The 25,930-nt window shown below is 41.8% G+C and overlaps 1 long non-coding RNA gene across 1 annotated transcript in view; it reads left to right on the forward strand.

Moving 5' to 3' along the window:
• Positions 1 to 4,882: 4,882 nt before the first annotated feature.
• LOC143940660 (uncharacterized) overlaps positions 4,883 to 25,930 on the forward strand; it is a 28,541-nt gene continuing 7,493 nt past the window's right edge. Inside the window, exon 1 of the long non-coding RNA XR_013263906.1 lies at positions 4,883 to 7,922. This is a non-coding gene — a long non-coding RNA (uncharacterized LOC143940660). The remainder of the gene's footprint in view (positions 7,923 to 25,930) is intronic.

Raw genomic sequence — 25,930 nt, forward strand, 5'->3', positions numbered from 1 at the left:
AACATACATGTATAGTTCTATCCATGTGATGGGATCAGAATTATGGTGACATGTCATTGTGTAGTATTCATTCAGTATAGATCCTGATTACATTCATATAGATCTCCATTAGAACATATAGTTCTATCCATGTGATGGGATCAGAATTATGGTGACATGTCATTGTGTAGTATCCATTCAGTAAAGATCCTGATTGCATTCATATAGATCTCCACTAGAACCTCCACTACAGATCCATGTGATGGGATCAAAAATAAGGTGACATGTCATTTGTAGCATTCATTCAGCAAAGATCCTGATTACATTCATATAGATCTGCATTAAAACATATAGTTCTATCCATGTGATGGGATCAGAAATAAGGTGGCATGCTATAGTGTAGTATTCATTCAGCAAAGATCCTGATTGCATTCATATAGATCTCCATTAGAACATACATGTATAGTTCTATCCATGTGATGGGATTAGAAATGCGGTGGCATGCTATTGTGTAGCATTCATTCAGCAAAGATCCTGATTGCATTTATTCAGATCTTCACTAGAACCTCCAATACAAGATCCTGGTCACATTCATATAGATCTCAATTAGAACATACATTTATAGTTCTATCCATTTGATGGGATCAAAAATATGGTAACATGTCATTGTGTATTATTCATTCAGTAAAGATCCTGATTACATTCATATCGATCTCAATTAGAACATACATTTTTTATATTTCTATCCATGTGATGGGATCAGAAATATGGTGACATGTCATTTGTAGCATTCATTCAGCAAAGATCCTGATTGCATTTATGCAGATCTTCACTAGAACCTCCAACACAGATCCATACATGTGATGGGATCACAAATATACGGCGACATGTCTTTTTATAGCAAAGATCCCGATTGCATTCATATAGATCTCCATTAGAACATACATTTCTTATAGTTCTATCCATGTGATGGGATTAGAATTATGGTGACATGTCATTGTGTAGCATTTATTCAGTAAAGATCCTGATTGCATTTATATAGATCCCCACATACATTTATAGTTCTATCCATGTGATGGGATCAGAATACGATGACATGTCTTCTGGTAGCATTCATTCAGTAAAGTACATTCATATAGATCTCCATTAGAACATACATTTGTTATAGTTCTAGCCATGTGATGGTATCAGAAATGTGGTGGTGACATGTCATTGTGTAGCATTCATTCAGCAAAGATCCGGATTGCATTTATGCAGATCTTCACTAGAACCTCCAATACAGATCCATACATGTGATGGGATCACAAATATACAATGACATGTCTTTTTGTAGCAAAGACGCTGATTACATTCATATAGATCTCCACATACATTTATAGTTCTATCCATGTGATGGGACCAGAATACGGTGACATGGCTTCTGGTAGCATACATTCAGTAAAGATCCTGATTGCATTCATATAGATCTCCATTAGAACATACATTTACAGTTCTATCCATGCGATAGAATCCTGTCTTCTTCTCAAATATTACGTTGAGGCTCCATGCACACTAGCATTTTTTATAAGCTCCACAAATGCTTGAAAAAAAACGCTGGGTGAAAAATGCTATTAGCATTTTCGCATTGGCTCGTAGTAGCGTTTTAGTAGCTTTTAGAAACTTTTAGGCATATTGGCATTTTATTCGCTTTTATACAGTACACAAATAAAAAGAAGCTGTTCGGGGCATTTAAGTAGCATTTAGGAGAATTCAGTGGTTTTTTTTCTGCTGGAAAAAATGCTCCAAAAAACTCTACGATTTTTTTTTCTGCTCCTATATCCTGAAGCTCAAAAAATGATAAAAGTGTAAAGTAGCGTGCATGGACACATCATAGGATAACACTATTTAGCTTCTAAAAGAAAAAAATGCTAATAACAGCTTCTAGGAGCTTAAAGAAACGCCAATGTGCATGGAGCCATAGAGAAATCTTACAATGTTATCCCCAACAGGAGTTCCCTGAACTATAGGTAATCAATCTGTGTTAGATCCCAGAATCATATGCTGTGCAAACATTTGAAGTGATAGTAAAGCAGAACTAAACCCATCAATTTAACAGATTCAAAAATATACTATATTGCCAAAAGTATTGGGACATCTGCTTTTACAAGTACGGGAACTTTAATAGCATCCCAGTCTTAGTACATATGGTTCAATATTGAGTTGGCCCACCCTTTGCAGCTACAACAGCTTCAACTCTTCTGGGAAGGCTGTCCACAAGGTTTAGGAGTGTGTCTATGGGAATGTTTGACCATTCTTCCAGAAGCGCATTTGTGAGGTCAGGCACTGATGTTGGATGAGAAGGCCTGGCTCGCAGTCTATGCTCTAATTCATCCCAAAGCTGTTCTATTGGGTTGAGGTCAGGACTCTGTGCAGGGCAGTCAAGTTCCTCCACCCCAAACTTGCTCATCCATGTCTTTATGGACCTTGCTTTGTGCACTGGTGAGCAGTCATGTTGGAACAGGAAGGGACCATCCCCAAAATGTTGGGAGCATGAAATTGTCCAAAATGTCTTGGTATGTTGACCCCCTAAGATTTTCCTTCACTAGAACCAACGGTCAAGCCCAACCCCTTAAAAACAACCCCACACCATAATCCCCCATCCACCAAATGATTTGGACCAGTGCGCAAAGCAAGGTCCATAAAGACATGGATAAGTGAAATTGGGGTGGAGGAATTTGACTGTACTGCACAGAGTCCTGACCCCAACCCAATAGAAAACCTTTGGGATGAATTAGAGCGGAGACTGTGAGCCAGGTCTTCTCGTCCACATCAGTGCCTGACCTCACAAATGGGTTTCTGGAAGAATGGTCAAATATTCCCATAGGCACACTCCTAAGCTTTGTGGACAGCCTTCCCAGAAGAGTTGAAGCTTGTATAACTGCAAAGGGTGGGCCACCTCAATATTGAACCCTACAGGCTAAGGCTGGGATGCGATAAAAGTTCATGTGCGTGTAAAGGCAGGTGTCCCAATACTTTTGGTAATATAGTGTACATTTACAGTTCTATCCATGTGATGGGATCAGAATACAGTGACAGGTCTTCTGGTAGCATTCATTCTGTAAAGCTCCTGATTGCATGCATATAGATTCCATTAGAACATACATTTACAGTTCTATCCATGGGATAGGATCCTGTCTTCTCCTCAAATATTACTTTTAGGATCCAATGCACACTAGCATTTTTTATAAGCTCCACAAATGCTAGTAACAAACGCTGGAAGAAAAAATGCTGATAATAGCGTTTTCGTGCTGACTTGTGGTAGCATTTTAGTAGCTCTTAGAAACTTTTAGAAGTATTAGCATTTTATCAGCATTTTTACAGTAAATGAAAGAAGGGTAAAAAAGATGTTAGGAGCGCTTAGTGTTTTTTTTTTTTCTGCTGGAAAAACGCTCGAAAAACTCTACAAAAACATTTTTTTTTCTTCTCCTAGATGCTAAAGTATAAAAAATGCCAATAGTCTAAAGTAGTGTTTATGGGCACATAGGATAACATTATTTCGCTTCTAGGAGCTTTAAAAAAAAAAAAACGCCAGTGTGCATGGAGCTTTACAGAAATGTTACAATGTTATCCCTGAACTATGGGTGATCAATCTGGCAGATCCCAGACTCATATGCTCTTAGCATGCTGTGCATACATTTAAAGCGGAGGTCCACCCCAAAGTGGACCTTCCGCTCATCGGAACCCTCCCCCCCTCCGGCGCCACAATTGCCACCTTTCAGGGGGGAGGGGGGTGCAGATACCTGTACAGTAAAGGTATCTGCACCCACTTCCGGGATAGCTCTCTGCGGAAAGGGGCGTAGATTACGCCCCTTTCTGCAAGTGCCCGCCCCTTTCCGCAAGTGCCCCGCTGCCTGCTGGGAAACACACAGATCCCAGAGGCAGCGGGGACCGTCCTTATTGCGCAGCGCGACTCGCGCATGCGCAGTAGGGAACCGGGAAATGAAGCCGAAAGGCTCCATTTCCTGATTCCCATACCCAAGATGGCGGCGGCAGCACCCGAGAGACGATCGAGAGATCGGCTTCGGGTGCCGACATCGCGGGCGCGCTGGACAGGTAAGTGTCACTATTTTAAAAGTCAGCAGCTGCAGTATTTGTAGCTGCTGGCTTTTAAAAAAAAAAAAAAACGCGGAGTCCCGGCGGACTCCCACTTTAAAGTGATAGTACAATTTAACGAAATCCATCAATTTAACAGATTCAAAATTAAGTTACATTCATGGAATGCCAGGAATGCTAACTGTCACATATGCTTGGACTCTTAACCAAACTGTCGAACCATCAAATGGCTGGTGTCATAACTGATCACATGTGCAGCACCATGGCAGTTGAAGATCAAACCGAGGTTAAGATGACAGCTTCCTCAGCCAAAAAAATTTGGAGGGTTTAGTTCCGCTAAAAGGTAATTTTTGTTTTCCCTTAAAGTGGATGTAAACCATCTCCTATACCCAGTGAAGTGAACAGCCTCTGATGATACGCAGAGATGAAACAAATCTCCCTACATACGTTTTACATGTATATCTGCTGTCTTCAGCTTTATATATGCTTTAGAATGTGCACATCATGTTACAGATTTTTTTCTTCCTGTTCAGCACTGGAAGTGAAGTCTTGGCATACACTGTGTGACAACTGATTGGAGGAAAAGCACACCCTCCCCACTCCTCATAGGCAGAGGAAGGAAGGAATGTGCTAAGAACAGACCACCCACCCCGACACAAATTTCAGGCTGGTTTTATCTCGGTTGTTGGAGAACTTTTCAGAAGTTCCCATGCTGATAACAGAAGAACGGACCAGCAGAAACACACGGGATTCAGGGCTTTGGAGATATACAAGTAAACGCTGCAGGTCACATTTCATGAATCAGGTTTACAGGCACTTTAACTGCTTGCTGACCAGCTGCCACAGTTATACGGTCTCGGCTGCGCGATTCGCAGTAGGTGTACATCAGGCACGTACACGGCAATCTGTGGGCACGTGTCTGCACCCATTCGCTAGAGGGGGAGCCAATCAGCAGGTCCAGCGAAATCAATGTCCGCCGGCCACCCACGATCACTTCACATAGAGGCAGAACGGGGATCTGCCAGTTTAAGCAAAGCAGATCCCTGTTCTCTCAGGGGTGTTCAGAGTGATCGTCTGTTCCTAGTGATTAGGAACAGAGATCTCTCTGTACTCCCTGTCAGTCCCCTCCCCCCAAAGTTAGGAACACCTCCCTAGGGAACATTTAACCCTTTGATCGCCCCTGGTGTTAACCCCTTCCCTGCCATTGTCATTTATCAGTGCATTTTTATAGCACCAATCGCTATATAAATGTCACTGGTCCCAAAAAAGTGTTCGCTCTGTCCCCCGCATTGTTGCAGTCCTGCTGATCACCGCCATTACTAATTTAAAAAAAAAACAATAAAAATGCCATAAATCTATCCCCTAATTTGTAAATGCGATAACTTATGTGCAAACCAATCAATATATACGCTAATGGATTGTTTTTACCAGAAATATGTAGAAGAATACATATTGGCCTAAACTGAGGAAGCAATTAGTTTTTTTTTACATTTTTTGGGGGTGATAGTTACGCAGTGACTACGCAGTGCCATATCACAAACAATAGCCTGGTCAGGAAGTGGGTAAATCCTTCCGGGGCTGAAGTGGTTAAAGCAGTTGTCAGGCCTGGTTCACACCTATGCAGTTTGCTTTTCATTTGTTTCTGCAGTGCTTTTTGCACACGTGGTTTTGACATGTTTTTTGGTGCGTTTTGTGCTTTTATGCTTTTTTTTTTTGGCCAGTTTGTTGTGGGGAAGATTCAAAACGCATCAAAAAAGCGCAAAAAACACACTACATGCTTTTCTACAGTGTCTCCATTGATGTCTATTGAACCAAAAAAAGCACTGTTTTGCATTTAAAAAAGTCCCTGACACTTTTAGCAAATGCAGTGGCTGAAAAAAGCACAAATGTCAACGTATCCCATAGGAAACCATGTTAAATAGACTGTAGTGTGTTTTTGCATTCGGGATACGTTTGGGGGATTTACTAAAATTGGTGCACGCAGATTTTTGTGCAGCTGCGCATAGTAAACAATCAGCTTCTGGGTTTAATTGTGAAAGCTTTAGGGTGGGTTCACAAAATGGGACAACTTGTCAGGCAACTTAACCGCCTGACAAGTCACGTCCCATTCTGTACAATGGAACCGTTGTAATCGGAGCGACTTAGAGAAAGGTTCCTGTACGACTTTGGGGGCGACTTGCATTGACTTCTATAGAGAAGTCTTTTTGCAAGTCGCCACAGCAGTCGTGTCCAGGTCGCCTGAGGCAGTCGCGCTTCAAGTCGTGTTGCCTCAGTGTGAACCGACACTAAAGCTGGTAATTGATTGCATCATATATGCCATTTTTTTTTTATTTGGTCATAGTTCCACTTTTACTGAGCAGCTCTCCAAGAGCTTGCTATGTAAATTCTGTTTTATATCATTATAGCACATCCAGACTGCATTTAAGGGCTCATGTACACCGGGAATAAAAAATGCTTTTACACTTGTTTGTTTTTTTAGCCTCTAAATGCATCTCTATGTTAGCCTATGTGGCCATGCACACATAGGCATTCAGGGGTCTATTAGAAGAGGAGCGTTTAGGGGCTGAAAGAAAAACAAATTATTGATGCACTCAAAAGCGTTTGAAAAATGTGACTTTAGGCATGTTTTTTAAGCTTCTGTTTTTTCTGGCAGGAGCAAAGTAATTTAGAGGAGCTGGTCAAATGCCCAGTGTGCATGAGGCCTAAAGGTTCTTCTTACAAAGGTCATCTAGGTTAAATTTGCAATGAAGGCAGGCATTGCAACCACACAATATGGCAAATAGAAGTTAAATGTTGAAAGAGTGTTATAATTGGAGCCCAACGTATTCACTAATATGCATATTATTTTATAATTAGTCAAATTTGTTAAAATCATGTGATAATAGCTCAAAATTATTGTCAGATGTTTCCATTCATTGCTTAGCTTTGTTTTTAATAAGGAAGATCTGATACAGATATAAGATTTGTACTACACATACATTGGGAAATGAAAGTCTCTATTAGCAACAGTAAGCCCTTGTACACGCGGTCGGAGATTTCGACGGAATGTGTCCTATCGGACCATTTTGTCGGATATTCCGACTGTGTGTGGTCTGCATCGGACTGTTTCCGTCGGAATATCCGACGGACCAAGTTTTCCAACTTGCCGGTAAAATTTTCCAACAAAATGCTCCTATCGGACATACTCCGATCATGTGTAGCCTACTCTGACGGACAAAGTGCCACGCATGCTCAGATCAAATTCCTAGACCAAAGCTATTGGCTACTAGCCTGAATGTAGTCCCGTCTAACGAAATAACGTCATCACGTTATGTACAATCTGATTTTCCGACAACTTAGTCCGACCGTGTGTATGCAACATCACTTCCGGACCTCTTCCGGAGTTAATCCGTCGGAATTACTCCAACGGATTTGGTAGTCGGAATCTCCGACCGTGTGTACTAGGGCTAAGATTGAAAGGTCATTTATAATAAATAAACTAGCAATTCGAATAAACTACAGGCACTTAAATAAGTTGCAGGAACCTTTAACTATCCTCCGGAGCCTAAAAACCTCTCTGATAAAGTTAGAGAATTCATATTTAGATGTTTCCTTATTGTTATATACACTTACTGCAATTTTTGTGTTAATCGCTTCATACGTTTCTTGTAAATAGAATACATGTGCTGCAGGGACATACAGTCATAAAACTAGAACTGACTTGCTGCTTAGTTGGTGAACATTTAATACCGTTTCCACTTGTCAGTGTCAGTCATCTGTTCACTCTGGCCAACTTATTTTAGTCAGTTTGTTTAATGTAGACCAGGAGGTGTTTTCACTTTGAAAATCTATTTGGAAGGTTCTGGATATTTGTAAGTTGATCTTTGAATCTCTTTTCTAAAAGATAGGTGTGTCTTATTGTGTCCATCGGGGTTGTGATTGTGGCATCAAATGAAAAGCCTTTACAGCTCATTAATAACCATAAGTAATGTCAACAAAATTATTCCTCTGATTATGTTGTGCATGTGATAATCAATATGTTCTATTTTAATTGACAGTAATGCACTCACGTGCATCCTTAGTGAACATATTTTTATGTATATGTGTAAGGGCATAGCGGTGAGTCTTTACATTCTTTTATTTTTTTTATTTTTTTTTTATTTAATTTTATTACTTTTCTTAACTTTACTTTTATTTTTTGCACTTTGATTATTATTATGACTACATATCACTAAGGGGCTGCTAGTATTGTGTAGTGAAAGATCCTCTAAATGGAGACATTAGATGGTTAATTTACTAAAAATGGAGAGTAGAAAACCTGAATAAAAACCATCTTCCAGCTTTTTTTGACAACCCTTAATTGAACAAACTGAAGTTGGAAGCTGATTGGCTACCATGAACAGCTGCACAAGATTTTGCACTCTCTAGTTTTAAGAAATCAACCCTTATGCTGGTCATACATTATACAATTTTCGTCTATAGATTTGCTTTAGATTTACCAAAACCATATAATATGAGGACAAATCTAAACACTTTCAATTTGTGTGCAATCAGACAGGCCCTTGTACCACACAGTTGAAGGTAAATCTAAAGGAAATTGAATAAGAAAATTGTATGGTGTATGGCCAGCTTTAGGAGTCTACCCTTTCCCACCTGAGCTGATCAAAGACAGAGAGTCCCCAATCATCTTCTACACCTGGCTGGCTTTCATCTGATAGTTATGAACCCAGAAGTGCTCAGGGCAGATCACCTCCAGGTTTTCTGTATAGAGTAGATATGGTATAATGCCGCGTACACGCAACCGGACATTTCGAGGGACTAGGTCCGACGGTCTTTCCGACTGACTTTCAGCGGAGTTCCGACTGACTTTTCGAATGAATGGACTTGGCCACACACAATCACACCAAAGTCTGACAGATTCGAACATGATGACGTACGACCGGACTAGAATAAGGAAGTTCATTGCCAGTAGCCAATAGCTGCCCTAGCGTTGGTTTTTGTCCGTCGCACTAGCATACACACTAATGGATTTCTCTGTCCGGTGGAAAAATTTAAAACATGTTCTATTTCTAAAGTCCGCCGGATTTTTGGCAAGCAAAGGTCCGATGGAGCCCACACAAGATCGAATTGTCTGACGGACTGGTTCCGTCTGACCTTTGCTGTCAAAAAGTCTGGTCGTGTGTACGCGGCATTAGGTATGTGATCTCTCTTTCATACACATAGCTCATCATCCCAATGGTTGTAGTCAGGGGCGGACTGACAACTCATGGGGCCCCCGGGCAATAGGAGATTATGGGGCCCCCAGACAATCAGAGATTATGGGGCCACACAGTGTACACAAACACACACATACACAGTATACAATAACACAGTATACACAGACATGTTTCTATTGGCTGAGAAGGTACTGGAGAGGTGGGGCAGCTATAATCTCAGGATTTTTAGACCAAAGGATGTCGGTAAGGGACATTTCAGATACAGATGTAAAAAAAACTGAGGCTGGCAACCCTGATGGGGCCCCCTAGTGGCATGGGGCCCTCGGGCAGTGCCCGAGTGGCCTAATGGTCAATCCGCCCCTGGTTGTAGTTTACATTGTCCTGTCCAGGAGGAGCCGCAAAGTCCGAGAACCCACGGCTGGGGGTGGGTTGGGCATCCCACCACTTCCCCTGCCTATAGAAATGATCAGATGGCTGTAAAGTCAACCTGATTACTTCTACACTAAAGCCCTGAGCCCTAATTTTAAAACAAGCTTGTTTTAATCCATGAAGTGTGGAAATCAGCATTTCCAGTTGCTCTGAGTCAGTGGAAAGCAGATAGGGATTTAGAATTCTGACACTTTTTTGAGCATTCTTGTTTTGGGTCTGTGACTCAAAAAGAAGTATTGATGTCAGGCACAGTCAAGCATTTTCAGTCTCTGTATTTCTCTTCTGATGGGTATATTAAAAAAAAATTCAATTTTGAAAGGAGAGAAATTGTTACAGCAGGGACTGTCAGAGGCAATGGCATACTACGGTATGTTCTTGTTTAGTACAGTGTTTTTTTATATTTGCAGTCATAACAGCTTCATAAAATGGGGAAAAATGTTAAAAGGTTATATTGAGATTTAAACAGCCCCGCAATTTGATTGGATAGAAAAGTTCTTGTTAAAGTGGCTGTAAACCCTCACATGTACCCAGTGAAGTGACTAGCATTAGGTGATGAAATAAATCCTCCCATATACAGCCGTGGCCAAAAGTTTTGAGAATTACACAAATATTCATTTTCACAAAGTCTGCTGCCTCAGTTTCTATGATGCCAAGTTGCATATACTCCAGAATGTTATGAAGAGTGATCAGATGAATTGCAATTAATTGCGAAGTCCCTCATTGCCACGAAAACTTAATCTCATAAAAAGCATTTCCACTGCATTTGTGGAGTCCAGCAAGCACCAGGACCATCAACTATGGTTGATTCAGCTGCGGGATCAGGGCACCACTAGTGCAGAGCTTGCTCAGGAATGGCAGCAGAAAGATGTGAGTTCATTTGCACGCACACTAAAGGGGGAAGACTTTTGGAGGATGGCCTGGTGTTAAGAAGGGCGGCAAAGAAGCCACTTCTCTCCAGGAGAAACATCAGGGGCAGACTGATATTCTGCAAAAAGTACAGGGATTGGACTGCTGAGTACTGGGGTAAAGTAATTTTCTCTGATGAATCCCCTTTCTGATTGTTTGGGGCATCCGGGAAAAACCTTGTCCGGAGAAGAAAAGGTGGCAGTCCTGTGTCATGCCAACAGTAAAACATTCTGAGACCATTCATGTGTGGGTTGCTTCTGAGCCAAGGGAGTGGGTTCACTCAAAATTTTGCCTAAGAACACAGCCACGAATGAAGGATAGTACAAAAATAATCTCTGATAGCAACTTCTCCCAACCATCCAAGAACAGTTTGGTGATGAACAATGCCTTTTCCAGCATGATAGAGTACCTTGCCATAAGGCAAAAGTGACAACTAAGTGGCTTGGGGAACAAAACATAGACATTTTGGGTCCATGTCCAGGAAACTCTCCAGACCTCAATCTCATTGAGAACTTGGTCAATCCTCAATAGGCGGGTAAATAACCCCCCCCCCCCCACACACACACACACACACACAAATTCTGACAAACTCCAAGCATTGATTATGCAAGAATGGGCTGCCATCTGTCAGGATGTGGCCCAGAAGTTTATTGACAGAATGCCAGGACAAATTGCAGAGGTCTTGAAAAATAAGGGTCAACACTGCAAATATTGACTCTTTGCATAAACTTAATGTAATTGTTAATAAAAGCTTTTGACACTTATGAAATGCTTGCAATTATACTTCAGTATACAAAAAGGTCTAAAAACTCTGAAGTAGCAGACTTTGTGAAAATTAATATTTCTGTGATCCTGTGATAAAGCTTTTGGCAATGGCTGTATGTTGTAGCTGTGTATCTGCAGCCATTTCTTCTGTAGAACATTCTGAAAACATGGAGAAGAAAGGATTTCTCTTTAGTACTAGGAGCAGGGTGCAAGGATCTGAAGTCTTCACACAGCTGACATCTCTGAGCCCTAATTGGCTGGAAGGGACACACAGAATTACTAGGGTCGCAGCAGTCTCATTTGTGACCAGGCCCTGGAGTTCTGCCACTGTGAGGGGATGTGTCTGTTTCACCACTGTGGGAGAGGGGCACGCCTGCCTGCACTGTCGCTGCCGACAGTTCTAGGCAATGATCAGGACATTATATTCCAGACACAGTGGTACAATGTGGGAGGGAGGCCGCTGCCACTTGTTGATTCTCATCCCTCCCACCACCATCCACCTGCCCCTGATCCCATACCTCCGACCACCATCACTCTGCCCCTGATCCCATCCTCCCCACCACCATCCCTCTGCCCCTGATCCTGTCCCTCCCACCATCATCCCTCTGCCCTGATCCCAAACCCTCCCATCACCATCCCTCTGCCCCTGATCCCATCCCCCACCACCATCCCTCTGCCCCTGATCCCATCCCACCCACCACTTTCCCTCTGCCACTGATCCCAACCCCCCACCACCATATCTCTGCCCCAATTCCAACCACCCCCCCACCAGCCCTCTGCCCCTAATCAAAACCCCCTCCCCCACCATCCTTCTGCCCTTGATTCCATTCCCCTCCACGATTCCTCTGTACTTATCCCATCCCCCCACCACCATCCCTCTGCCACTGTTGTTTCCTACTTAGTAAATCTGCAAAGTCACTGTCCTGAACAGCCAAACTATTCAGTTGATCTTGTATGGTTTAACCACGCGTCTGCAGCACATTTATTTTAACGTGCTGTAGATGAGGTTATTCTCAGCAAGAGGTTAAATTTCTCAGTAGTCTAAGATTAGATTTAACCATTATTGATATTGGAACCCTCATTATTTCTCTTTTCCAATGCAAACTCAGTCAGTAATCAGAATGTGTCAGTTTGAGTCTAATTCCCCGTATACACTATTGGATTTTCCAACAACAAATGTTGAATAGGAGGTTCTCAAATTTTCTGCCAACAAATGTTTGTTGTCGCACTTTCTGATCGTGTGTACACAAGTTTGTCAGATAAAAGTCCACGCATGCTTGGAATCAAGCACGAGCCGGAGATATAACTAGCATTCGTAGTTGAGATATCACGCCCGTCTTGTAAATCACTACGTTCGTAATTGTTGGCCAACATTTGTGTGACCGTGTGTATGCAAGACACGATGGAGCCAACATCCTTCGAACAAAAATCCATGGTTTTGTTGTCGGAAAGTCTGATTGTGTGTACGGGAAATAACCGTTTGCCCAGAATGACTAAAATCATTCAAATCACTAGGCTGCTTATCCTGTTGTCTCAGGAGTTATTTATCAAAGATGTTGATATAGCTACTCATGAGAAAATCTATTAAACTATATATTAAATTAAAATTATAGTATCTTTTATAATTATTTTAAAGTAAAACCACAATTTAAAAAAATGTACTAACCAATTTATGTTCAATTCTAGTCCTGTCCAGCATCCAGAAAGACTGCCAAAACTCTTAAAGAAATACTGACTTCTTAAAAGTCAGAGCATGGGTGTGTTCCTGTAGCCTACAATTCAATACCTAGGCCTGAGCAAGCCATTGAAAGGCATGGTCATTGCAACAGACAATGCATTTAATGAGATCATATATTGTTACTGTATGTTCAGAGGGTTGTTTTATGCATTGCGGTTGATGTGTAGTCTGTGGACTCTAAGGAGTTGATTTACGAAAGGCAAATAAAGTTCACTTTGCAAGGGAAGTTACACTTTGGAAGGTGTATTTTCTCAGAGCATAATGAATGAGGTGAGAATAAACTTTGTAAAGAGTACATGGGCATACCTAGAGCATTTGGCACCCGGGGCGGATCATATATCTGGCACCCCCCCACCATAAAATGTAAAAACACCCACTGTGCCCCCTGCATACCTCTGCATCCTTCAATATCTTTTTGTCACTACTGTGTACCCCCTCTCCACAACTGCACCTCTGGACCCCTTTACATTACACAGCACCCTGCACCTCTGGACCTCTTTACATTACACAACACCCTGCACCTCTGGACCCCTTTACATTACACAGCGCCCTGCACCTCTGGACCCCTTTACATTACACAGGACCTTGCGCCTAATAACCTCTTTACATTACACAGCACCCTGCACCTCTGGACCCCTTTACATTACACAGGACCTTGCACCTAAGGACCTCTTTACATTACACAGCAGCCTGCACCTCTGGACCCCTTTACATTACACAGCACCTTGCACCTAAAGACATCTTTACATTACACAGCAGCCTGCACCTCTGGACCCCTTTACATTACACAGCTCTTGTACCTCTGGACCCCTTTACATAACACAGCACCCTGAACCTGCAGACCCCTTTACCTTACACAGCCCTTGTACCTCTGGACCCCTTTACATTACACAGCACCCTGCTCCTCTGCACCCCTTTACATTACACAGCCCCTCACAGCTCTGGACCCCCTGCATGTTACACAGACCCCCTACAGTGCAGACCCCCCTCCCTACCATACAGACCCCCCCATCTACAGTGTAGACCCCCCTACAGTACAGAATCCTCCCCTACAGTGCAGACCCTCCTACAGTACAGACCCCTCCACCCTATAGCGCAGAACCCCCCTACAGTGCAGACCCTCCTACAGTGCAGAATCCTCCCCTACAGTGCAGACCCTCCTACAGTACAGACCCCTCCACCCTACAGCGCAGACCCCCCTACAGTACAGACGCCCCTACAGTACAGACTCCCCTACAGTACAGACCCCCCTACGTGCAGAATCCTCACCTACAGTACAGACCCCCCTACAGTGCCGAATCTTCCCCTACAGTACAGACCCCCCCTACAGTGCAGACCCCCCTACAGTGCAGGACCCCTCCTACAGTGCAGGCCCCCTACATTGCAGGACCCCCCTACAGTGCAGGACCCCCCTACAGTGCAGACCCCCCTACAGTGCAGGATCCCCCACAGTGCAGACCCCCCCACAGTAAAGAACCCCCCTACAGTGCACAGACTCCCCTAAGGACCCATAATGTACCTCGAGCCCAAGGCAGTGGCATTGCAGGGGGGAGGTGCGAGCAGCACCCGAGTGGAGTGACACCTGTCGGCTCAGTGATCCGGGACCCGGGGAAATAATCCCCTTCTCTCTGTGGTCGCGTGACTCATGTCGCGCTGTTCTGATCAGTCTCGGTAGCGGCTGTCACTCACAGCCGAGTGAAGCCGCCTCCCCCTCCTCCTTTATGTCTACACAGTGCTGTGCATGTAGGAGGAGGGGGAGGCGGCTTCACTCTGCTCGGCTGTGAGTGACAGCCGCTGCCGAGACTGATCAGAATGGCCACGCGACCACAGAGAGAAGGGGATTATTGCGCCGGGTCCCGGATCACTGAGCCGGCAGATGTCACTCCACTCGGGTGCTGCTCGCACCTCCCCCCTGCAATGCTGCCCCCACTGCCAGTGCCTCGGGCTCTCTCTGTGTGGGCTGCGAATCCGAGGCACGGCGATGTCTCCTCTTCAGTTGTGGAGGGGGGGCGCTGGCCTGACACCCCCCAGTATGCGGCCTGCCCCCCCGCCCCCCACTTAGTACGCCACTGAAAGAGTACCCGATCACTGGAAAGGAAAATATAATAAAATCTGCATTTTTTACTCATGTTTGAATGATGGAAGTAAGCAGAGCTCCAACTCATTTATTAAGCTCTGTGGAAAATTTCCTTGCAAAGTGAAAATTCCCTTGGGAAATGAACAGTCTATTTGCCTTTAGTAAATCAATCCCATATAGTTCAGGGAGCACTCTGAAAGTTTAGCATTTAACATATATGTGCTGGTTGACCACATCCTCCTCCTCAAAAAACTCCACTCCTTTGGTCTCTGTGACTGTGCTCCTCATCCTACCTATCCCACCGCATCTTCAGTGTCATTTACAATTCTACTTCCTCCTCTCCTCTTTTTTCTCCATCGGGTCCCTGAAGGTTCTGTTCTTGGACCTCTCCTATTCTCAATCTACACCATTTCCCTGAGTCAGTTGATAGTCTCCCATGGCTTTAAATATAATTTCTATGCAACACCAAAATCTATCTCTCTACCCCTCAGTTTACAATATCAGTCTCCTCACGCATCACTAATTTACTAACTGACATATCAGTCTGGATGTCACACCGCTTCCTCAAACTCAACCTGTCCAAGACCAAGCTCATAATATTTCCTCCTCCACGTGCCTCTTCCCCTGACTTCTCTGTCAAGATCAATGACACAACCATCAACGCCAGGGTACCAGCTATGGTTCTGGACTCTAAGCTCTCTTTTCTGACCCACATTCAATCACTTTAAAAGCTTCCCTCAACTTCCACCACATCTCCAAAATACGCCCCTTTCTAACCAATGATACCACATAGCTCCTAGTTCACTCCCTGGTTATCTCTTACCTCGACTACTGCAACTCCCTCCTCATTGGCTTACCTTTACATAGACTATCCAATATTCAGTCCATCATGAATGCTGCTGCCAGACTCATCCACCTTAGAAACCTCTCAGTGACTGTTACTCTTCGCTGCCAATACCTCCCTTGGCTGCCACTTTCCCAACAAATTAAATTCAAAATATGAACAATGACATACAAAGTCATCCACAACTTGGCCCCCAACTACATCACTAACCTAGCTTCAAAATAACAACCAAATCTTTCTCTTCATTCCTACCAAGACCTCCTGCTCTCTAGTTCCCTTGTCACCTCCTCCCATGCTCGCCTCCAGGACTTCTCCAGAGCCTCTCCCATGCTTTGGAATTGCCTACCTCAATCTGTCCAACTATCTCCAACTCTATCCACTTTTAGGTAACCGGAGAAAAAGTTTCTCTTCAGAGAAGCCTATCCTGCCCACACCTAACAACTGCACTTTTATTTTATCAGATCATTCCCCACAGTTATTACCTTCTGTAATCACTTGACCCTCCCTTCTAGATTGCAAGCTCCTGTATTGAATTGTATTGTACTTGTACTGTCTGCCCTCACATTGTAAAGTGCTGCGCAAACTGTTGGCACTATATAAATCCTGTATAATATTAATAATAATAATAATACTGGCACATTGAAATAGTTGTTAGTTTAATTTTTGGATTGCAATGGGTTATTTGTAAATTAACATTATAATAACTTTATTGACAGCTAAGTAACATAAGTGTAAAAGAGAATGCTAATAAATTGCTCATTTATACTAAACTGGACAGAATTTACAATAAGCCACGATGACTTGTAATAAGGATTGACGTCAACCATGAGTCAGGTTTTTTCTTCCACAGTTGTTGTGGTAAATAATTTGCTTCATTCATCGATTGCATGTTACAAGAAGTCACTGAATGGCCTACTTCTACCTCTTTCAATGTATGTTAAAGTCTGATTTTCTGCATAAGAGATGCAGCCTTTTTAGTTTTGACGAGTGTGGCAAAGTGCACTTAGACAACTTTCAGAGTGCTACTTCAGAATGGTCACACCTAAATCCCAAGGTATTCAATAGCCCTTATTGTAACATATGTTAAGGCAATTGATGTGTGCTCAGATATCTGTTTAATGTGCAGTAGAGTATAGATGACACATCTACTCTAGTATACAATAAGCCAGGAGGAAAAGCATTGTTATTTGAAGCACCACAGTTACTAGCTTTTAAGTATAATGCTATTTGCCACCTGTTGTTTTCCCTTCTGGTGTATGTAACACAGTAGACAGTGATTATAAATAGAAAGGGAAAAATGTACAAAAATAAAATACATTTTTGATTCTTGTTTTGTACCGTAAATCTTCCTTAATTCTGAAGTATTATTATTTTTTAAAACTAGCATAAATTGCCTACTTTTTTTTATAATGTGGGATTATTCATTCAGTCACTCAATAAGACCTGCTCTAAGGCCATGCAAACAGCAGTAATCATGTGCAAAGTACAATACCCCTTGAAAGTGCAATTTATTATGTCAGAGTGCTACGCTGTTCTACTAAACTATGTGTAATTCTATACCTTACGGTTTTGACTGTCTCTTTTATAAGAGAAGAGGATGTAGCTCATAGCAGCTAATCAGGATATATATTCTCTTTTAACCTCCCTGGCGATATGATTCAGTCTGGAATTAGGTGCTGAAAGCGGTACAATTATTTTGCATGTAAATCTGGCGTTTTATATTGTAGTCCTGTAATTCTTAGGAATAACGCTCTTAAATCTCTTCAAACCAGAGTCTAGCAGACATCCCGGGTATGATAAAGTTTATAATATAATAAAGAATAATAAAAAATATTCAATAATGTAATCAAATCCTAAAACACTGAAAAAGGTACACTTTTTGGTTGCTATGGACAATCTCCAAATTCCAGGCAGAAAAAACTGTATTTATAATATAAAAGTGCATGCAGGGCATTGCACAGACCACTAGGGACAAAGGGGGTGTGTAATTTTTTAATACAGTACTGTAATCTGTAAGATTACAGTACTGTGTGTGTTTTGTGTCTTTTTATTTTTTGAATTTGCCGCCATTCTCTGCTCCCGTGCGCCGTAACGTGGCAGGGAACGGAGCACGGCTGCACTCGGCACTGTGAATCGAGCGGAGGACAGCTCGATCACACAGCACGGCGGACATCGCTGGATCCAGGGGACAAGGTAAGTAAGTCTCACTGCGTCCTCCCCTGCATCCAGCGAAGCGATCCCGAGTCTGGCTCGGGGTTACCGCTCCTGCTATTAAATTCCCAACCCGAGCCAGACTCGGGATTACCGCTAGGGGGGTTAATGCATAGAACGGCTGGAAACAAATTGGTTTCAATCTGTTTGCAGAGCAATTGAATTTCACTCAAAAATAGGTTGATTTTGTGTAAATAAAAATCTTCTTTCTTTCCGTCTATTTCTTTATTTCTGTTTTTCTTCTTTAGTCTGCTTTTTTATTTGGACGTCCTCAGAAACCCTGTGTCATGAAAGAAAGGTCAATGTATGAGTACAAGAACTCTTAGATGAAAGGCTTCAGGGCTATACAGCACTGCTTCTGAAACATTAGTTAACCAAAAAGAGTATCTTGTTTACCGAGCCATGTGTTGATTTTCCCTTTAACAAATTGTATTTTCTGCTGACTAAAAGAGTACTCCCCTGCACCTAGAACCACTAACTGAAACAAAATAGCTGTCATTAAGTAATTGAATTTCTGACCTGGATTCAATTTCCTGAAATTCTACTCTCTATCACCTTTAAAGTTGCTGTTCAGACGCCTCTGCCCTTTTTACAGCTTCAGTTGAATAATTTATCTTAGCAGATTCCCTCAAAGAATGTAGTATATGAACCAGGTAAAGGCTTTTCACGTTTAATTCAAAGAAAGCGGCTAATACACCCATTTAAATTTATTGCGTTACAAATCTGATTGTCAAAAAATAGCCCATCTGAACTGGATGGAGGAACCTGAAGATGCAGGTAATCATCTGGTGCTTGACAGAAGTTACATTTTCATCACGGCCTCTTAATTTTCCATGCTCCAATAATCTCGACACAAGTAAAATAGCACATACATCTTACAGATTTAAATTATTCGAAAACATGTTTCACAGGAGTCAAACACCTATATTAAGTGGTGGAAACTTGGGACGCTGCCATGAGTAAACTTGTCAAAGAAATAGATAGCACTTGCAAGAATACACTGCCGCACACATAAATCTCCCTGGCATGATGGTTCTTTTATAGATAAAATTTACTTTTTTATATTGGAGTAAGAAATTTTGATATGTAGAGCCTTGCTTATAAAAATATATTTATACATATATATATATATATATATATATATATATATATATATATATATATATATATAGAAAGATAATACACTGGGATTGATTTACCAAAGAAGGACAATTTTTATCCCATTTACATGAAATTGTATCCACTTCAGCTAAACATTTATTTGCAAAGAAAATTACTTTTTTCTTAATCCCTCTGCACATAATTGGTTGTCCAAAGTGAGCAATGTTCTGCTTTAGTAAATCAACGGCACTGCCTATGGAGTTGATGGACAAGTCTCTTTTTTTCAACCTGTGGAGCTAAACAGATTCTAGCCATCTTTTTAAATTTCCATTTCCATTGTTAAGCATATATTTTCTTTTTTGACAGATTTTTATAAATGAGTTTGTTCATTCATCATTAAACATGGGTAGACTGCTCTTGTTCAGAGTGTCTTTTCTTTATGTTCTATATGAATGCGGCAGAAGAAACAGTTCTTGTGTGATTAATGCTGCTTTTACTTTTTTTTGTAAAAATTGCCATTGAAAAAAATTTATTATTTTAAAATGGAGTTGCTTTGGCTATAAAGTACATTAAAACAAACTGGATAAAAATTGGCAGATGTTTGACATTAGCCTAGATTTATCAATCTTGTCTCATAGTCTGAACCTCTAATAATTAAGTTTCAATTTTATAAGGGTCAGACACAGTAAAATATACCTGTCAGTACAGTAATGGCACTGGACAAGCTGTGGGACCACAATGCAGGCACTATTATATGCAGCCTTCTACATCCCAGGTTGCTATAACTAACACATTCCAACACTGTTTAGTAGTGTGAAACAATGACCTGGCTCCATACACATGTTCCTCTTGGCCAGTTGGGTCATCTATATTAGCAATAGTCTACTATGCAAATGTGAGAGGTGACAGGCCAGCACTCAACACCATCAATAAGTGTCGGAACTCTTAGGCCGCGTACACACGGGCGGACTGTTCGCCCAACTTAGTTTGTCAAACAATGCGACAAACAGTCCGCTCAAAATTTGCATGAGCGGACTTGACCACACACGATGAACGAACAGTCCGCTGGAACCGTGCGCGATGACGTGAACGGCACGTACGACGGGACGAAAAATACGACGTCCAATACACTGCAATGCAACCTTCGCCGTGTAAATCCTTTCTGAGCATGCGCGACACTTAGTTTGTCGAACAAGCCTACACACGAGCGGACTGTCCGCTCAAACCAAGTTTCAGCGGACTGTCTTACGGGAATTCCGAAAAACTTTGTTCGTCAGACTGTCCGCTGAAACTGTCCGCTGAAGCCCACACACGAGCGGACTGTCCGCTGAAACACTGTTCAGCGGACAAAGTTGGGCGAACAGTCCGCCCGTGTGTACGCGGCCTTAGAGCAGCAAAATGAATACAAGTAAGCCTGAATTTATGTACTACATTTTTGTGTTGCAGCTACAGTAAATGGTTGGTGAAAACCACCATGTAAATCTGAGCTAATGAGGATATTTTGCTAAAGGAGTTTTCAATCTTCACTTCAAGTAGCAACATTAAAGAAATGGCCCAAATTATATTTTTTTACATGACTTTTCCACTCTTGTGTAACTTATAAAAACTGTAATTTAACTGCTTCAATACTGGGCACTTTTACCCCCTTTCTGCCCAGGCCAATTTTCCACTTTCAGCGCCGTCACTATAAATGACAATTGCGTGGTCATGCAACACTGTACCCAATTTTATTTTTTAGAATTGTCTGAAAATTTTGTAAATACATTTTTTTTCTTCTTCACTGACGTGAGCTGAAGAGTATGCACTGACGGGCACTGATAGGCTGCACTGATAAGACAGCACTGATGGGCAGTGATGAGACAGCACTGAAGGGCACTGATGAGGTGGCACTAGTATGCCGCACTGATGGGCATTGATAGGTGGCATTGATGTGTGGCACTGATAGGTTGCACTGATAGATTGTACTGATGGACACATATAAGTGGCACTGATGGGCACTGATAGATGGCATGGTTAGGCAGCACTGATAGGCACTGATGGGTGGCACTGAAAGGCAGCACTGACTTGCATCACTAATGGGCACAGATTTGCATCACTAATGGGCACAAATTGAGATCACTTCTGGGCACTGACTGGCATCACTGCTGGGCACTGTTGGGGCTGCACTGATATTCAGGGCACTGATTATCTGTATAGTCTCCCCTGTAAGGAGATGCCGCTGATTGTCTCTCCTCTCCTCACGCTCTGTCTTCCTCATTTACATGTGATCACCTGTGATTGGACACAGCTGATCACATGGGTAAAGAACCGTGTCATTGGCTCTTTAGTGAAATTGGGATCGCACCTTGTCCCAGGGACGCGCAAGCGCAGTGAGACTGGGGCAATGTCATATGACGTTGTCCCAGAATGACAGAGCAGGTAGTTAAATACCTTTTATTTTTTATCTTTATGGGGTTTTTTTTATCTGTGGTCATGTGACTGCTAACTCATCAATTCAGCGAGTGAAAAGCAAAAATGGGGAAGAAGGAAGCTGTTTGTGCCTTTAAGGACCGAGCCACGGAGTTCAACACAGTACAACCTTCCAGGAGAATATGCATGCATAATGAAGCTGTTTTCTGTCAGTTAGGCTATACAGAGGTGTGCACTGCCAGGTCAGCTACACAGGTTGGGGGGGGGGGCTGTTAGGTAAGCTGCATGGGGCCCCATGGTCCTAATGTTGGCCCAAGCCCCAGCATTTCAACGCCCACCCCCCTACTGGCAATAGCTATAACAGCAGGCTGGGGAGAACCCCATGCCCCCTTCCCTTTCTAAAACCAACATTTGTCAGATCCAGGACCATGACTTGTCTGTGTGGTGAGATATGGGTAAGCCATGGTGTGTGGTTGTGATGGGGCAAGGGCAACCCTTGCAGCTGACTGGCTTTCTGTTACAGTATGTTCTGTTTTTCTTTTCTCCAATTGAAATAATACTTTCACCTGGTTTTATGTTAGGGACATTTGGAACTGTGTGTTTATTGTTATTTGGGTTTAAAGTTGTTCTCCTGATAAAGCAATAGTTTTCTGTGTTTACATTTTTAGTTTATAGGTTTAAAAAGTTTGTTCATTACCAGAAAAAAATGTTTTCCTTTTATCTGTGGCTTAGGCCGGGTTCACACCGCTGCGATGCGGGAACGCTGCGAATCCGTGCTCATACACTCTGCAGTGTAGTTGAGCATCATGGGAAATGTAGTTCTAAAACATCTGGGGTGCCAAGGTTCGCCATCACTGGCCTAGGATTATGCTTATTACATATTGCCCCCACATCCCTTCCACATTCTGCTATTGGCCAGTGTGACCACCATCACAAATAAAGGTCAATGGTGAGGCACTTGAAGTGGAGGGAGTGGGACCAAGAGCCAACTTTCTAGATGAAGCCACTATTTGTATATCAGAACAACCTGATTTCAAGGGCTTTTCATGACATTCTGGAAGATATGTGAAGACAGGTACCTAGAAGTGCCTAATGAAAGGTCTGTTATAATAATTTCACTCTACCAATGTATATTAAATATACAATTTAAAAAAAAACTACTCCACTTAAGAACGTATGTCTTGCAGGCTGAGTCACCCGCTTTTTATACCCCTTGAGGACTCCAGCAACAAGATCCTTTAGCAATAGTTTCTGTATTTGTAACCATCCACCTAGAAATCCAATCGATATAAAACAAGTTCCCAGTCCTCTTGTATGGTAAAATTGCAGAAGCAGGTTTGCAAACATGGCAAGTTTAGTTCATAGAGCTCACCACTAGTAAGGTGATTTACCTCTGCAATATCTAAAAAAGAACCGAACGTCAGGTTGAATGAACATCTAAATGGAATCTGTTAGTTTCCAGTGCTTGCAAAGGCTCATGAGCAATGTGGGATGTTGCTATCTGGAACGTTGGCAAAACTCAGGTACGAGCACAGTTGAGAGATTTCCCTTAATGACACGGTTGTGGGCACATTAAACTCTAGGGAAAATAATAGATCTTCTAGGTGAACTATATCAATTGTAAGGATTTATCAAATATTTTTACATATTCACTTCCATTGTTTTGAAGAAGTTGCTGCTTTTTATTTTATTCACTATGTCTTTTTTCTCTCTCTGATTTCTGAATTATAGGATCAGCTTTTATTAAAACTGCATCTGTCATTTTATTTCTGTAATGAGAAAAGCTGTGGTTTCTTCATCCTTAAGGTAAAAAGGAACCTCAGAAAATATAATCACCAAAAGGTAAACTACTATGTTAGGGGATGCCTGAAATCTGATCAAGTACAGGCTTCAGGGAAAAGTTATTCACAGAAGCGCGAAATGAGACTTCTGGTAACAATCTGTACACGAATGTTGTACAGAAAGCACCCAGATTGCTATATTGCAAGGAATCAATATATGTTTTGGCAGGTTTAAAACATTACTACAGCTGAAAAAATGAAATGAGGTATTTTTTTAATACAAATAATTTAATTAAATAAATTGTGGCAGTTTTATGTTATATCAGTTTAATTTATGCCAAGGTATTTGTAAATAAGATGTTGAAAAATCAACTTTTTTTTATATGGACAGCCATGGCATAAACACATAATCATGGTTAATAGTTATCATACTTTTACTTGCATCATTAAATGCATAGAGTAAGTGCTCAGATATCTGATTTTGTCCCTGTAGCTATCCAGAGTTTGACAAAGAATGCCACAATTAAACACAAGGGGTCTCACTAGCTCCAGCCATTTGCAGCAGTTCGTACTATGAACCTCTACAGGCACAGATGCCTTTTTGACAGTTTTGACAGATTGTACTCCATAACTGTTGGCACACAAAAACATTTTTTTTCTTTCAGATGTAAATCAATTCCATTATACTCAAAAACTAGAACTCACCCAATTAATAATCACTATTAATACATTTATGTTTCACTACCAATCTTTTTATTTTTGTTTTCTCACAGAAAATGTGTATTTTAAAATACATGAGTTGGTAGTATACGCCAATGCTTGTTGAATACCACTGTGTACACAGTAATGTTAACACGTGCCTGTTAACTTTTGATGCCTTCCTAGCTGTTTGTGAATATAATTATCTGTGAATTTTATTTGGTTTGTTACATCCCTATTCTGACAGATTAGCATCTGTATTGTACAAGCAGCCACATAAATCGCTTTCTGTCTTGTTCAGCATCCACTGAAGGCCTACTCAATTGATAATAGCCCATATAAAGTTGTGCTCATAAGTTTACATACCCTGGCAGAATTTATGATTTCATGGCCATTTTTCAGAGAATACCAATGACAACACAAAAACTTTACATAGCCTGGTGATTTCGGCCTGATAACATGACACAAAGGGGTTCGAATGGCTATTAAAGGTAACCATTCTCATCTGTGATCTGTTTGCTTTTAACTAGTGTGTGTGTGTATAAAAGGTCAATGAGTTTCTGGACTCCTGAAAGACACTTGCATCTTTCATCCAGATCTGCACTGACGTTTTTGGATTCTGAGTCATGAGGAAAGCAAAATAATTGTCAAAGGATATGCAGGAAAAGGTAATTGAACTGTATAAAACAGGAAAGGGATATAAAAAGATATCCAAGGAATTGAGGATGCCAATCAGCAGTGTTCAAACTCTAATCGAGAAGTGGAAATTAAGGGGATCTGTTAAAACCAAACAACGGTTAGGTAGGTAGACCAACTAAAATTTCAGCCACAACTGCCAGGAAAAGTGTTTGGGATGCAAAAAAACCCCCCACAAATAACCCACAAATAACTCTCTGAAAACATGTGGTGTGGCTGTTTCAAGATGCACAATAAGGAGGCACTTAAAGAAAGATGGGCTGCACGGTCGAGTCGCCAGAAGAAAGCCATTACTATGTAAAAGCCACAAAGTATCCCACATACAATATGCCAAACAGCACAGAGACAAGCCTCAAACCTTCTGGTACAAAGTCATTTGAAGTGATGAGACCAAAATGTAGCATTTTGGCCAGAACTATAAATGCTTCATTTGGAGAGAAGTCAATAAAGCCTATGATGAAAGGTACACCATTCCTATTGGGAAACAGGGAGGTGGATCGCTGATGTTTTGGGGATGTGTGAGCTACAAAGGCACTGGAAATTTGGTCAAAAGTGAGGACAAGATGAATGCAGTATGTTATCAAAAAATACTGGAGGAACATTTGCTTTCATCAGCCAGGAAACTGCACATGGGACGTTCGTGGACATTCCAACATGACAATGAACCAAACCACAAGGCCAAGTCGACCTGTTATTGGCTACAGCAAAATAAAGTGAAGGTTATGGAGTGGCCATCTCAGTCTCTTGACCTCAATATTATTGAGCCACTCTGGGGAGATCTCAGACGTGCAGTTCATGCAAGACAGCCCAATAATTTACAGGAACTGGAGGCTTTTTGCCAAGAGGAATGGGCAGCTTTACCATCTGAAAAGATAAAGAGCCTCATCCATAAACACCACAAAATTAACGGTATTAAGAACTAGGTCCACCAGCATTTTCGAAAAAAGTCTGCTGAAGCCCACACACGATCGGAATGTCCGATGAAATGATTCCATCTGACTTCCGTCT

This window comes from Lithobates pipiens, unplaced genomic scaffold (assembly GCF_037356315.1).
Source record: "Lithobates pipiens isolate NorthernLeopardFrog02 unplaced genomic scaffold, aLitPip1_a1.2 Scaffold_3, whole genome shotgun sequence".
Taxonomy (NCBI): Eukaryota; Metazoa; Chordata; class Amphibia; order Anura; family Ranidae; genus Lithobates; species Lithobates pipiens.